The sequence below is a fragment of the Ammospiza nelsoni genome, chromosome 1 (genome assembly GCF_027579445.1).
Source record: "Ammospiza nelsoni isolate bAmmNel1 chromosome 1, bAmmNel1.pri, whole genome shotgun sequence".
Lineage (NCBI taxonomy): Eukaryota > Metazoa > Chordata > Aves > Passeriformes > Passerellidae > Ammospiza > Ammospiza nelsoni.
Window position 1 is genome coordinate 38,371,173 of NC_080633.1, and position 16,069 is coordinate 38,387,241.

Below are 16,069 nucleotides of genomic sequence, written 5' to 3' on the forward strand. Positions count from 1 at the left end.
TGAAATAATTTGACTATTTCTTTCCTCAAACTGTATCTACTTCCTTGCATTATGATTGACTATACATGTCTGATTTGCACAAGTTAATTTTTAAATAACTGCATAATGCGCTATTCCCTTTACTGTGATTGCCTAAAACCTATCATTAGCCAATCAAAGAGCAAGGATCTGCACAATCACTCTGGGATATTTTTCAGTAACTGCACTGTGAATATGTAATTTTCTTCCACTATGCAAATTTCACAACATATTCCTAAAGCTCTGATTGGACCTATGGTTCAGAATTTTAAAGTTCTTATCCATGGTTCTGTACAAACTTTCTTAATCCTCAAAATTGTAGATGCTTTAGAATATGAAAAAATAGAAAAACAACTAGGGAAAAAACTAAAACAAAACATAAAAAGAGGACTTCCATGCTCAGAAATTAGAAGACTCCATTAGAAGGACTCTAGGTTCAGGCTCTCAGTTACAAAGGATAACCACTAGATAACCACCATGGTGCCTGCACAACAATCACTAATGCACATGAAAGAACAGAACACAACCTCACCTAAAGCTTAACAACAAAAATCAAAGGAAAATTAAAACAGTCTATAGAGAAACATATTTTTGAAACATCTGAGGTCTCTGTCAGGTCCAACGTATATGTAGTTTGCCAAAGACTTAAACAGAACGATTGTTATAATTTTTCCTTCATTTTATTTACCCTACAAATCAGCCACCTAGCTGGGCCAAAGCAACTGTCCAACTATGTTAACTTACTGAATTTTCAGCAGAATATATGAGATTATGTGGTATCAATTTACTTTTTATTTCTGTCTAGTAGAGAGAGTATCTCTACTGCCATTCTGTCAGCTGTTACCAGTTTTTGTCATCACCATGGAGACTGACAAGAAGTTAAAAGTAAGATTATTTTGGTATTGGGAAGTTGTATAAATTTGACAAAAATCTCAAACTCTCTTTGGTGTAAATATTTTACTGAAGCATACATAACATCACATATTAATATAGCATATTTAATTTGACATTATCCTAAATTTACATTAAAACTATTAGACAGGTGGTTTGACAAAAAGATGCAAGAAATAGATAGGGAACCCTGATTATTAATGCCACTGTTGATGCCTGCAAGGGAACAAGCATATAAAAAATATGGATTAATAATTCCTGACTTCCTGGGGATTTTACAACTGATTCCTAGTATATACAGTGCCAAACAACATTAACACTTGGAAATATGTGAACTTGAGCATTTTCATATCAAGCCATAAACATTTTGAGCACTGTTTACAGGAAACACCATGACTACCTAGAGTACTGTAGCAACTGTTTCCAAATGCATGGTAGCAATGCCATTTCATGGGAAGAGCATCCAAACTGGAAGAGTGCTATAAATCACACTACTTTTAAGATAAAAATAATGAAAAGCATATTACTGGTTTTATGAGATATTTTGCTCTCAGAACTAAGAACAAGCACAATCTATTACAACTCAGAGCCACAAACACTGACAAATGTGCAAGAACTTTGGTGTTTATTATCACAACACCCAGATACATCCATCCTAGCAGCAAAAAATACGCCTGCTTCCTTTCATGGCGTGTTGCCAACTTATTGTAAATCGCCCATACCTTCTCGGTGATTTCTCATGGACATCTCCTCACAGTACTGACTCCTTCCTCACAGCACAGCCAACAAACTGCAACTCTCTTCACAACCACCTAACCCGCTCTTTTGTCGCACTTTTCTTATTGGACACAGCTGTGGCCTATTAAGAGCAGGCCCATTCCTAGTCTTCGGTAATTAGTACAGATGCAACTCCTCAGAGGTGAGATTACCTTCTGCACTATCTTTATTTTCTTACATTCTTTCCCTCCACAACAGTGAGCACTTAGTCTAGAGGAAATACCAAGAAGAAGCCTCATAAAATGAGGAGAAAAGGTCTGAAATTAAATTCAAACTTTTCTGATTATTTATGCATAGTTAAAAATTGCAGTTCAACCTAAATACATGTCATCTTAAGAAAAAAGGAAGATGGACAAGCAGATTATTATAACAGATCAGTACATAGATAGGTTGATATAATTTGAAAGCTTTAGCAGGTCTAAAGGGAATTCATTGATAATATTTAATAACCATCACATATGTTACCAGCCACTGAAAATGAAGACAGAAGGTTTTGACCTACAAGTAAAGAATCAAATGCTAGAAAATTTCAAAGTTATTTGTGTTAATTTCTTCTCCAGCTGAAACATTATGGCTAAAGCAGATTTGGAATACTCATTAATTTTCTATGGAATGTATTTTGGACTCTTTTCAGTCTAATCTGGAGTCCAACATTTAAATTCTGATTTTTTTCTATGAAATATAATTTGTGGTTTTCATCCAGGTCTCACGTGACTGTGCCTGCCTTAGGAACTGCCCAGAATAATTCTGTTCATTATGGAAGAGTCAAGCGTCTTAAAGTAAGTTAAACTGGCAGTTATGTCATTTAAATACTTACATTTTTAACTCACTGAAATAGTCAAATATTTATTGAGGTTTAATATGGAAAAAAAATGTTTTTACAATATTTTTTACAGGAAATCAATTTAACAGCTTTGCTTCCACCAGCTGTGGTTATAATTTGTCATATCTTAAGTTTCTCAAAAAAAGAACCGCTCATCATGATGACCATATATGCTTAAAACACCACTTTTGCTGAGTGTCTACAAGATATGAGACAGCCTTTACACACTTTTGCCTATGTCTTCAGCTTCATCATGTTTTCTAGTGCAGATGTGATTTAGTAAGACTGTCTGACATAGCACAGAAATAGAAGAAAACTTTAATCTCTCAAACAAGTTTTTGCTAGATATCTTGCACATCATGTTAAATAAGGAATAGACTCTCAGTAATAATTCTGAGCTTTGTTAGTTAGAAAAAGAAGAACTTGTGCATTTGCTTAGTCTCCATTTGGCATACAGATCCAGAGGCTGACTAACATTAGTTAAAAGTTAAATAATTAAAATAGTTTCAGACATTAAAGAGCCTTGCTGGTAGTCAAAAACCCTTAGATAAGATAAAACATGTTTGTCAGGATTATACTTTTTAACACCTTGAAGGAGAATGGAGAAAACCTCACAGTCTTGCAATCTTTTGCAGCAAAATCTTAACTACCTGCCATGGTAACCACACAAAAGGAGAGAAAATTGTGTTCAGTTTTGGGCTCCTCAGTATGAGAGAGACTTTGAGATGCTGAAGTGTTTCCAAAGGGCAATGGAGCTGGTGAAGGGTGTGGAGCACAAGTTTTTTAAAGAGTGGCTGAGGGACGTTTAGTTTTGAGGAAAATAGGCTCAGTGGGACCTCATTACTCTGTAGAAATGCCTGAAATGCCAAAGTAACAAGCAGTAGGACAAGAGGGAATGCCCTCAAGTTGTGGCAGATTTAGATTGGATATTATGAAAAATTTCTTCACTGAACAGGTTGTCAAGCATTGAAACAGGCTGCCCAGGGAAGTAGTTAAGTCATCATCCCTGGAAATTCAGAAAACACCATGTGGCACTTAGGGACATGGCTCAGACCACGACTAGGTTAATGGCTGGACTTGATCTTAGAGGTCTTTCAGAACTCCAAGGATTCTGATTACATGAAGATAAGGCAGTACACATAAGGCATGTGAATTGAACTCCAATGCTTATACTGCACATATAGCAAAAACCATTTAGAAAGCTCAATTACTTTTCTGTGAGCTTCACTGATACTCATGAAAAATTGCATTCTATGTGATGTTTGCAAAACAAAGCAAAGCTCTTTGTAATGCGTCCCCTAACTACACAGCACACAGGGGCTTCAGGGGTGATACCTTCATTTACATCTCTAAGAGCATGAAAGACTTTCTTTTAATTACTGCAGGTAGGTAAGTTCCCAATATACAAGGCAGAAAATATGATAGCACATAATACAAGAACACAAGTAACATTTCAACCAAATGCAAAAAATTCCACCAAATAGCATGAAGAAAAATTCTTCTTTTCCCATAGTAAATAGCTGAAAGAAATTTATTTTTAGGCAGAGGGATATGGTAGAGGAGGTAACCTCGTGTTCTGGCAATGACAATACATGCAATAACATCAGAGGTCTTTTCTATTATATTACCTGTAGTCATGTGTACTGTTTGATAACCTCATCTGGACCACAAGGTTAATGGCAGCCTATCGAATTCATCCCATTGCATCCTCCAGCCAGATTCAGTCTGAACTTGAGTTCACAGCATGTAAAATTCATTTTTATGTTTTTAATGTAAAAGGAAAAGTGTGCATATTCTGGAGTAAAGTTACTCTTAAAACTTGATCAACAAACATAAACTACAAATTTTGCCAGCAACACTAGCAGCATTCTAGCACTTGATAAAATAATGTAAACATTAGGCCATCTTGTATTTTTATCTCCTCCGTCAGATGTGCTAATTTATAAAAGGTGTAATTTTATTTTTTCTCTTTTTATGTTGCTATGATTATGCAAATTCCATTTAGAAAAATTGCAAATTCTGTAACTGTGTCAAAACAACATTATTAGATTTTAAAACCATGCCATCCCAAAGAAAATTTAAGAAACAACCATCTTTATGATTTTTTTTTCCCTCAAACATGAGTCTAATATTCTCTGCCAAGCTGGCAAAAACATGACATGAAGTCAGCATTGCAAATTTATTGTAAATTTAAGTGCTTTCTTTCTTTTAGCTTCACTATATTGCCTTCACTATTATTGCTTAAATAATAATGAATGTCTCTCTCTTTTCTGGCTTAGGCCTTGTCACTTCTCAAAATGAAATCTGTCAAACTCCTCAAACAGAAATGTGGTTTTGCTGCCACTGATACCAGGAAAAGCATTTGCTGGTTTAGTTAGAACACCACAAAAGACCTTTCAGGTATCTGATGAAATTATCTTCAGATTTTTATCTTTTAATTTCCATTTCAAATTCAAAATGATTCGTAGAGGTTAAGTACTGAAGCATTAACAAGATGCACTGTAATCTATCACTCTGCACTATGCTGCAATTTTCTCTGCCAATATGCCATCTTAAAATTACTCCCTTGGATTCTATATATTTTTTTTTTATGTGACCATTATTCTCCTCTCTCCTGGATCAGTGGTACAAATATTCTAGAACCTCCTGTGTAAAAATCACTCCCATTGCAATATGATGACTTTACTAGAATATGATTTTTCTGGCCTTGCAAGTTTATCTGAAAACAAAAATAAAATCAAGGTGCCCCTCTCCTCTGATGTCATAAAGATTTCTGCCAGGTCCAGTCAGGAGTTCAATAGGCTGCAGAAAGCTCCAATCCTTGCAGGACTGAATCTGTAATGCGGCAGGCCCTTCCCCTTCATGGCAATTACCGTTTATATTGCTGTACCATCCAGTGTCTTTAATCAAGGCTGTGGGTCTCTTGGGATTGAGTCTGTAAATAATTAAAGTCAGTCTCTGTCCTGAATAAAGACAAATTATCTAAAGTAAAGCATCAACAAGTGAGGGACAGAGAGAAGAATGACAGCACAGGAGGGGGAAGAACCAAACTAACTGTGACTGTATAGAATAGGAATAGAGATACATGTTCATTTTGATGGCTTACAACTGTTTGTATTTTCAAATGTTATTCATTGAAAAAAAAAACTTCTTATAAACAAGCCTGCCTATCTCCAATAGGCTGTTAAATTTAGACATCTTCCTGGTAGTCAACTTATTTCAGAACTCCAGGTGGTATTAAGGAAAAAGGTGGAGGAAGATTAGAGTAAATGTTGTAACTCTGAGATTATGTTTAGAGATGAAGCATCTTTTGCAATTAGATGCAGATGTAAGTCTAAAATGGATGGAGGCATCCAAGGTGAATAGAACTTATGCAAATGAGTAGGCAAGTAACAGACAAGAACAGATACACAGTAAGCATATCTAATTGTTAAAAAACCTCCAAAATGAAGATGAAGAGCGGGAACAGAAATAAGACCAGGAAATCAGGATCTTGATTAAAATAGAGGAAGACATGAAGTAGCTGAAGGAAGGGGCATTAATTTTTGTAACTGGAAATGAAAGGGCTACAATATTAAATTAAAGGTAGGCATTTAGGGACAGAAATAAAGACCAGAACTTAAAATCTTTAGAGTCAGAAACCAGATAGTCAAATAGTCTCAAAGTACACATAATAAGCGTGCAAGTAAATACAGTGAATATTTAGGAAAGAGAAAAAAAATCCCAAGCAGCATGTAGATTCTCACTGTGCAGCTGTGTTGGAGATGATTTAGGCTCAAATCAATGTACAGGAGTACAGAAGGTCAAAATTTCAATATATCTTTAATGAATTTATGTAGTAATTTCCTACTTAAATTGTGCTTGAAATGTGCCAGTGTTTTCTTTATTTAAACAAGCCTAGAATGCAACGCATTTGGAGCAGGACTCTTAATTTGTCCCAGGATACTTATTATGGAAGTGTTTGTCTCCCAGGCCTTTCCAAACCCCCTTCCTCCTGATCCCACCTGATGGATCAAGCATTACTGCAATATCTCAGGAGAAGAGAAAAGCCTTGGAGCTGAGGACACATAGGCCACCAAATTTAAAAAATTTATCTTCTATATCCCCTTTTTGATGTGCAATGTCTTTGTAATAAGGTGAAAATGTTTTCACACTGTGCCATGCTAGACCACTGTGGACACTTCCATTTGCAAACAGTAAAACTCCATGCATTTGCTGATTATTCTGATTTTTCCTTTCAACAGGAACTTCGTCATTTTTAGCCCAATTAGTATCTCCATCTAACTGCAGCCCTATATTTCTTTTTAATATTAAATTGGATCTGTCTATTTGTGTGTGGTGCATGTTCATATTTAACAAATATTTATTATTCAAGCATAGGAAGCAAGTTGAGATTTATCAAATTCTACCATGAAAAAATAACCTACTTACTTAAAGAAATAAAAGATAAACCCCTGAGCCTCCCTTCCAGAACAGTCTGTCATGCCAAATAACAAGAAACCAACTAACAAGCAGTTTCGTTGGGTAGACTGAATGTAGTATATTAATTACTCTATTTAGGTCAGTACATAAAGTGTGGAAGACTTGATGATCAAAAATTATGACATAGATAAAAATTATTAAAATACAAATATTGACATATTATTACAACTTTCAATTAAAAATGTAATACGTTCAGTGCCAAACAAGCTTTCAAAGGAAATGTAAATATTATAATCTATTTTAGGAAGATTCACTTTTTTCTTCTTTAGTGCCTTATGAACAGGTGTCCAGGGTAGATATGGACAATATAAAATCAAAATTTAGAAAGGAATAGTGGCCCGTTTATTAGAGTTCATGCAGTTGTAAAAAATCGTTAAACATTTTACAATGTAGGATTCCAAATTCCTGTGACAGCTCTGAGTTTAGGCAAGGATTACGGCAAGAACCTCTAAGTATATCAAAAGCACAATAAATAGAACTATAAACTGCTCCATGTGGTTTGTTGCACAAGTCAGACTTAACCACCCCTCATTTTTACCACTGTGGTTACAATTAAATTCTCAAGTATCATTTATGTTACATTGAGTTACTTATGGCTCTAACCTGTGACTATTTTAAAAACATTTATTGGTATATAAATGTCAGGTGCCTCCTTTACAGTTTGAATTACCAATCTTTGCACAAACTATTTAAAAGAGGAGGCTAAATTTTGAAAAATACTTTCTTGAGTTTGAGTGGGCTATTGGCACAGTTGTACTTACTTGCAGCTGCAAGGATGACTCAATTATTTGCAAAAGAGCAGTTATACATAGATTCACAATTACTGGGCTATAAATAATATCATCCTAATGGGCTGTTTTTACACTGCTTCCTCATTCATTGAAGGTGGTGGACAGCAGAACAGAGGAGTTCATGGAACACTGAATTCTGCAGCTGAAATATTTTAGTTTACCTAATGCTTAAATTATGATAAATTTTCATTGCAAGAAAAATTTTAAAAGCTTTATATCCCATTTGAAAAAACTAATTAATTCTTTACAACAGCAAAACAAATTGTTTTATTCTTTCAAAAGTATCAATTTTTTTGTTACTCCTCACAAAGTGTAAGAATAAAAGAGAAAAAGAAATATGTCTAGTATAATAATAAAGAGAAAAGCCAAGTAAACTACACCAGGAGCCCTAAAGAAAGGAGGCAGTTTAAACAGGAAAAACTGTGAAGTTCTTCTGAGAAAATTCATCATTCATGATTATTCTTTTTGCATTAAGATGCAGTCCATCTGACAAAATAAAAATTGCCTTCTTTTTCCAAAATGACAGATATTCTACTTAATTTCTGAGTATGAGCTTGTTAAGGATTTAAATTATCAACATCTTTGTACACATTATTTTTTTTTTTAGGAACTGACACAATGCATTTCTTTTTTATGATTGCACAAGAGGACCTCCTTTGCCTTTCATTACTCAAATGGACTGTATGATTTGAGGTTGTGCAAGCTTCAACATCAATATAATCTTTAAACATATTTCAAAGAAGATTGTAAATCAACCCTATTTTTGAAGGAAATTATTTCATACCATTTGAAAGACATAAACTGCTACATATATTAACTATTGATTTTTGTACATTATTAAATCTGTCATTTTAATTACAATAAATATAATTTTTCATTCATCATAAAATGATACTTAAAAGAACTGCAATATTTTCAGTGAAAATACTTAGGTTTGCATTTATAATACAATTGTCAATATGACCATCATAATACTATACTGCCATAAATGCTGAAGCTGTCAGCATCCACAAGTGAAACATTAGGCCCTGTCACTAAGTGGCTTTTAGCACCTTTTTTTGACACAATCTAATCTGCAGATTTTCCATATCTCTGTGAGGTTTATTTTTTCTCATGGCATATTCTCCCAACTATGCTGATTGAACCTCCTGATGCAGCTTGTTAACCAGAAATGCATTTGTATCATTAATTTTCCTCTCAAAAGAATTGCATGCAAAACAATTTGCAATTCTGAGATATTAAAGCAGAAATGATTACAAGAAAGCCTTACTTTTTGTATATGAGTAGCTGGAATATTTCAAAGTTTAATAAACTATCTCGACCTTACCAGATAATCATATCATGTCCAAAACCTTCTCTGAACAAGAAATTGTCAAGGATTTCTCATCTCTAGTTTTCTTCTTGTTTTATTTTCTTTCTTATTTTCTAAACCTAGGCCATAAATTTTATTAAGATTTTAATACCAACTTTTTAAATTAAGAATCACAGCAAAAAAAAAGGCATGTGATATTCTCCATTAAGCAGCCAAAAAGCACACTAGCTCAAAGAAATATTAAACATTTATCAGAGTTTTAGCATGCCATGATAATAAATTCAAAATTTAAAACCCTTTCTAAAAATAAATAAGACATTTAATTCACTCTATCAATTCTTTTTCTCCTTCTATCAGCTAGTTGAGGGGGTGGGTTTTTTCAGTTACACACATTAAAAAGCAAATGGCATGTGTTCCACTTCTCAATCAGTACAGTTATAGTAATTGCACAGCAATTTAATAAGAAAAGGTCATTTATGTGGTTTGAGTTATAATGAAAATATTGCCATTTAAATAATATTTTCAATCATAAAAGAAAGAAAATAAATTACTCTAACTTATGATGGAAATGTAATACTCCTGAATATCAAGAATACGACTTTATAATATCCTGAATATGCCTTTAGAAAATAATTTTGGGAAGCAGAACACCCACTTCTTCTAGAAAACCACCTCATCTTAAATATCATTCTCTATCCATGAGCAGTAGTCCAGCCCTTTTTTGCAGCTGATATCAAAAGATTTGCCACTGCACACACCTCAAAAACCAAGCTAAAGGTATGGCCAAGACTTTTGCAGCATGCTAACTCAGCTGCTTGGATCACTTCTCACTATGGATAAAATTACAGTCTACATGCTGTGAGAACTCATTTTTTGTCACTTCTTAACGGGTTCCAAGGAGTGCACCTTCAAATACATATTCAATGATTTCTCCTGAAAGTCTTTCTAAGGCATTTTGTATTTTCATCTGATGTATGCTTATATGTGGGCTAGAACTTACAAAAAAGCCTAACAGTGACCTAAGCAGCTACAGAGGAAATTATTTTTCCCATATCTGTGATCACATAACAAACAGTAAATCAGTTTGATTTACTGCTTAAAACTGATTTAACAAACAGTAAATCAATTTGAATAATGTGAGCCATCCTGAATTATTGGGTCATTCATCCAACTCCACCCACTGATCCATACCTTTTGGAAATTAGTGTTTCTAATAGCTGAAAAGCATTCCAAAGGTGTCTCACTCTAAACTTAATGCAAAAATACACTGATTTCCAGAGCAAGACTCTGCCATTTGCTTAAACATAGATCAGTCATGGCTTTCAGACCAAATACCTTAATACATTTCATTACTCTTCTGTCAGTAAACATATTTGAAAAATGTCATTGTCAATTCTTTCCAAGATTTGGACAGAACACTGAGTTCAGTTAAAGAGCAGGAAGACTTAGAACAGGACCAGCTGAATTTTTTGTCTCTGCTCTCCCACAGACTGCACGAGACCCCAGAACACTGGGTGTCCATTCATCTTCACCAAACAACCTGCTGACCTTTTCCTTGTGACCCTGCCTGACTTCTTGAAAGCAAGACTCCACATTATGCTCATCAGTCTCTCATGCCTCCTCCACAACAACTACATATAATTTTGATATGTCATTATAATGCCAAGAATTCCTTATTTAAAGCATTATAATTTTTTAAAATGTCAATCTTATCCTACAATTTTTTTTGTGCTTTATCTTTTTTTAAAATTATATAAGTATTTTTAAGAAGTTGTCACAGTAACCTGTGCACATAGTGGCTTTGGTTTTTTTAACTTGGAAGTAAAATCACAATGATCCTTATTACATGTTACAGGAAAAATTTTTATGTTTTTCATTACTAAATATGCACAAAAAATATGGGATGTGTACAGGTGTGTAAAGGTTAGGACACATGCGTATACCCCAAATATGGTATGATAAATACATCCTACCACATAGACATTAAACAAAGTGTTGACATTCACACCACGTGTACACTCACATCACCAGTACATCATAAGATTACAGCAAATATACAGATTTACATATAGTAGTTACTATGACAACATCTAAAATGATTTTAGCCATGTGAGCTAGGAAAACACTGGGACTCCTATAGAAAGAACTACTCATTTGACATTTCATGTTTAAATTGGGCATCTACAATCATTTCCACACCACTAATTGTGAAAGTTTCTGTGAAGCACTATGAGAAAAATAGAAAATTAAACTTATAGAATATAGTCATTTTTCTAAAGCATTAATATTTTTTTAAAGATTTGAATACTTGTTTAGTTTTGCTTTAGAATTTTATAAAAAATCATGGAACTATATTAAAAACCCAGCTGAAATAAATTAGTATCTAAGGATAATTCAGTACAAGCCCTGACTGAGGTGACACAATGGTGGAAACATGAGTCCCAAAGTACCAGTATGAATGCTAATTAATAATATGAAGTAAAAATCTCATGTGTCTTCCTGTTTCTTATATGTCAGTGGCATATGTCTAGATTCTACATTCTAGCTTGTTTCATTTGTTCATGAGAATGCCTGCTTCAGCACTAACAACATGCATATGCACATTTTAAATTGCAGCTTGTGATGTTCTCCTCATGCCTAACTCAAAAAAAACCAAAAAAACTCCCCCCAAAAAAGATAAAACAATCAAAAAGCAAAAAAACCCCATGAACCTCATAATTCAATAAAAGTTTTTGTATTCAGGTCCATACTTGAGCACATCCCTTACAGAGCAAGAATTCCAATATCATTTAAGTAACATTAAAGCCTTTTAGTTCAGTCATATCCTAGTCCTGAGAATGTTTTCTTTTACAACCTCGGCACTGCGTGTGTCATATCCATTACACCAAATTCTGCATAAATTAAAACTCTTTTAATTCCACAGATTCCAAGAGAGGTAGATTGATAAGCAACACCCCAGATCTGACCTTTTGCCTTTAGGAGTTAGAAGATTTATTAAGGCTTTAAGACTACCAGACTTTCTTGTCCAAATGAGAGCAACAGCCAAGCACAGGAGGGAAGAGACCAAGTTAAAAACGTGTTCACTGAACACAATACAAACAAGGTAGTCATCTACAGAATAACAACTTGGGTTTTAACATACGACATCTATTTCCAGTGAGTCAGAGTTTTTTGTTTATCTTTCTTTTTAAGAGGAAAATATTTGTCCCTTTATAAAAGGTAAAAGGGGACAGAAATATTAAATAGAATATTTCTGTTTCAAAATGGCACTAAAAAAGGTTTAGTCACCACTGTAGTCATGATGCTTTGTTTTCCACAGGTTTTGACAGTGAATCACATCCTAATTGTTCCCAGGAGCACAGTAAATATTTTTCAAGTTTTGATTTATTCTCACTGGTAACTACCATAATTTATGACAGATTCCATTTTGTCTAGCCATGCTATAAAACAAGCTCATGTAAGCAAAAAACATCCAACAAGACAGAACATCACAGTGGGAAAACGATTTTGAAAAGACAGTTACTTTATAATGGCTAAACTTTGTGAAGGATGAAAGAATATTACAAGAAGAAAGATAAAAATACAGGTATTGCAGTTACTATTCAAGAACTCATTTTTGTCTTATTGTCACACGGTCTAGTGACACAAGATAGTGGAAATGTTCTTCAACTTGAAAGCCCAAATTTTTTCAAATGAGGCATCCGTAAAATACCTTCACAGCAGAAGGAACATACACACTGGATTTGTCAATCAACACAAACTAGGACAAGAGATCTTTAATGCAGTAGTTACCAAATGAAAAAGAAAAGTAAAGGATTCTCTTTCAATCAGGTAGGTCCATAGGGAGATGGGAAATCCAGAAAATAAGACAAAGTTTCAGATGAAAGAACAGCCATTATTAAGCTCCATATGGATTGTCTTCATTCTGCCAAGGCATAAGTGCACTAAGCCTCTACATCAACACTGTGTGTCAGATCTTCATGAGCTTTGTTTGACTTGCACACAGGGAGCATTTCATCACCTCCACCAATGACTGAAATGGAAGCTTTCTGACAGCAATTCAGCCCCCACAGCCCACCCTTCTTCTGTAATCCATAGAACTTGGCAGTGTACTTGGCACACTACACTACACCACAGGTAGCCACCAATATTCATCTCCCTCTATTCCATGTGCTAACACAATGCTAATAATCAGAATCATGGCATTGCTTATGTTGTAAAAGACCTCTAAATCATTGAGACCAACAAGGTTAACCTGGGGTTAACACAGAGTTGAGATAAACACCTGTTCCACACCTGTGAGCACAGCGCTTTTCACGGCTAATGGCCAAAGGACAGAAGAGTTATCTACTTACATACAAGATTCTTTCTGATACCCTCCAGGAAAGGCCACCTGTCAGCTCACTTTTGTTTCTGACTTACCAGACTATTAAATAGCCAAATGAACAAGGTCTTGAAAGAAGCTTCAAAAATGTAAGAAAATTGGCAGAGGAACATAATATGTCCACCAGGTCCATTGGCTGCACAAGCCAAGTGCACCACTTGATCTGTCTATGCAGGAAGAATCTCCCCATGCAAAGCTGCAGTTAGTACAATGTCTGACACTAAGGAGCTAAAAGCAGCTGGAAACTCCTCCAATGCCAAAGGAGCAGTAAGAGAAGATGCAGTCCCTTACACAAAAAAACCCCAGACACCTTTCTCCAGTGTAGGAAAAGAAAATCTAATGGATGAAAGAAATTTTTCCACACTTTCTTTCATGAGTATCAGTTACACTTCTCAGCTATCCAGAAAGCAAGAAATCAAGAAAAGTTATGACCAAGCTTTGGCATTTCTTTGTGTCCTGAATCATTAGGAAACGATGATCTCAAAACACAGACAAAAAAGAAAAAGGATACACAGAAAAGGGAAATCATCTGGGATTCAAGTCTATGATTTAATGTTTGAAACATTTTGGAATTGATTTAGCTTCTTTCTGCCATCATTTCTCTTGTAAAATTCAAATTTCAGCAGACAGAGGAAGATCTACTCTGTCTTCAGTAGCTTGAGAACTGTTTTTTTCATTATTTTCTTGTGGATCAGTGAAGGCCCACAGTTCAAGTCCCACAAGGAAAGTAGTTAGTGCCTATGAGGTCAATTTTTTTCAGCTTTGAGGTAAATAAATACTCTTCAATTTTCAAGAGGATAAAGATGAGATCAGAATCTCCAGCGGGCATACAGGTTTGGATCTCAGCTCCAGTTCATATAGGGAAATCACAAATTTTTTGCCTCTTTCCTCAATTTTACTGGAATAAAATAAAATATTTTCTGATAACATTCACTTGACTAATTGGTGTGAAAAAAGCATTCAGGAAAGAATCACTGGGTCTTAAAACAAGATTTCCTGGCAGTCTGCAGAAAAGAGACAAAAAACCTATCTTAACCCCCCTAAGATAAAAATATTAGGAGAACAGCAAATTTTTTGCATGGGTTTCTATTTGTAAAATCACATAAAAACTGGGTGAGACTTTCCTAGCTTTTGTAAATAAGGCATGGCTCTCATTTGAACATATATGGATATAAGTATTTAGATACGTACATACACATCAAATATAGATATGTGCTTCATATATATACAGAGGATCTCAGTTACTAAAAAGAGAAATAATAGTTTAAAATGTTTGTCTGAGAGATGAGAAAGGAAAATGCTTTTAATATTCAGTCCTTCATCCTGACACGAGCTTTGCCAGAGCACCTGGCAGACTACAACAAGCAGTGCCTGATCAGGCAGTGATAAGGAAGCCTGGTGTTAGAGACCCTGCTGCAAGAAACTATTGGCCTGTATGGAATATATAGTTCTTAACTGCTGCCTCTTTCTTCCTTTTTTTTTTCCTCCCTTTGTTGTTAGAAAGTACCTTGTCAGCAAAGACGCTGATTCTGATTATAAATAAAAACACTAGAGCCTAAAGAACTATTTTTCAAAAGTGCACTTAGAGGAGAAGTTGAACTTTGTATTTCTGTCTGTTTTACAGTAGTTAGACTTTATTACTTTCACTGAATCAGTTGATCACTGACAGTGTTGCCAGGGAAAGATGCAGACTCACACCCATGTGTGTCTTTCAAATTCATTAACCTGCATTTAAATCATCATAATTATTTTTATTGTGACCATATTGGTGATTTTGTTTTCAATTTCCTTTTAGAATTTTAATTACACTGTTCAGCTATGCTTTATTATACTGAAAACAAAAGAGTACCTCTGGCAAAAGAACTTGCAAGATCACAAGGTTTTCAGCATTGCCAACTTTCTCCTGTTCTCAACCAAGAAGTTATAAAAAGTGAGGTGTTAGTAGGAATTTTACAAAGAGTATGTTCAAAAGCCCTACACAGAAAAGTTGTTTAGAACACATCAGTATTTCTACTTTAGGAACAAATAAGTCTTTGTTTGGGGAAGGAGGAGGGTGGCAGTGGAAGAACAAACAAGTAAGATTCATTGTATTCCTTTTATTTATTAAGCCTATTTGGAGCAAACATTTCAGAAATGTTAATTATAATTTTACAACAATGAATTTGAACCCAGACCAAGAAATATCAAGGTTGGATAGCCCTGAGTGATTTCTCCTATCAAAGCCTTTTTGGTTTTCTTTTCTATCTTATAACAGAAATCTGTGGCACAAAAAATAGGAGGAAGTCAAGCACAACACTAATAACAAGAGAAAAGAAAATCAAAACAGTGAAAGATGAGGGAGAAGTCTCATTCAATAACCCTCCAAATGGATATGGTGCTCCACGAAGGAAAAAAATACCAGAACAAGAGAAGAAGGACTGGCCATTTAGAATCAAGTGGACTGTTATGTATTTATTCAGCAATATGATAATACTATCTTAGTCCAAGAATTTATCTAAATAAGGAAAAAAACACACCCTTATTTGTGTTTGTTGGTATATAAAGATGACCAGAACACATGGGGTTTTTAAGTTTTCTGACAAAAATAAGAA

The 16,069-nt window shown here is 34.6% G+C and overlaps 1 protein-coding gene and 1 long non-coding RNA gene across 3 annotated transcripts in view; one reads left to right on the forward strand and one right to left on the reverse strand.

Annotated features, from left to right (window-relative positions):
- ZNF385D (zinc finger protein 385D) overlaps window positions 1-16,069 on the reverse strand; it is a 412,526-nt gene that overhangs the window by 258,297 nt on the left and 138,160 nt on the right. The window lies entirely within an intron of this gene.
- On the forward strand, window positions 2,412-8,538 carry LOC132073986 (uncharacterized). The gene is made up of 3 exons (XR_009418556.1): window positions 2,412-2,465; window positions 4,789-4,909; window positions 8,390-8,538. It is a non-coding gene; the product is annotated as an uncharacterized LOC132073986 (long non-coding RNA).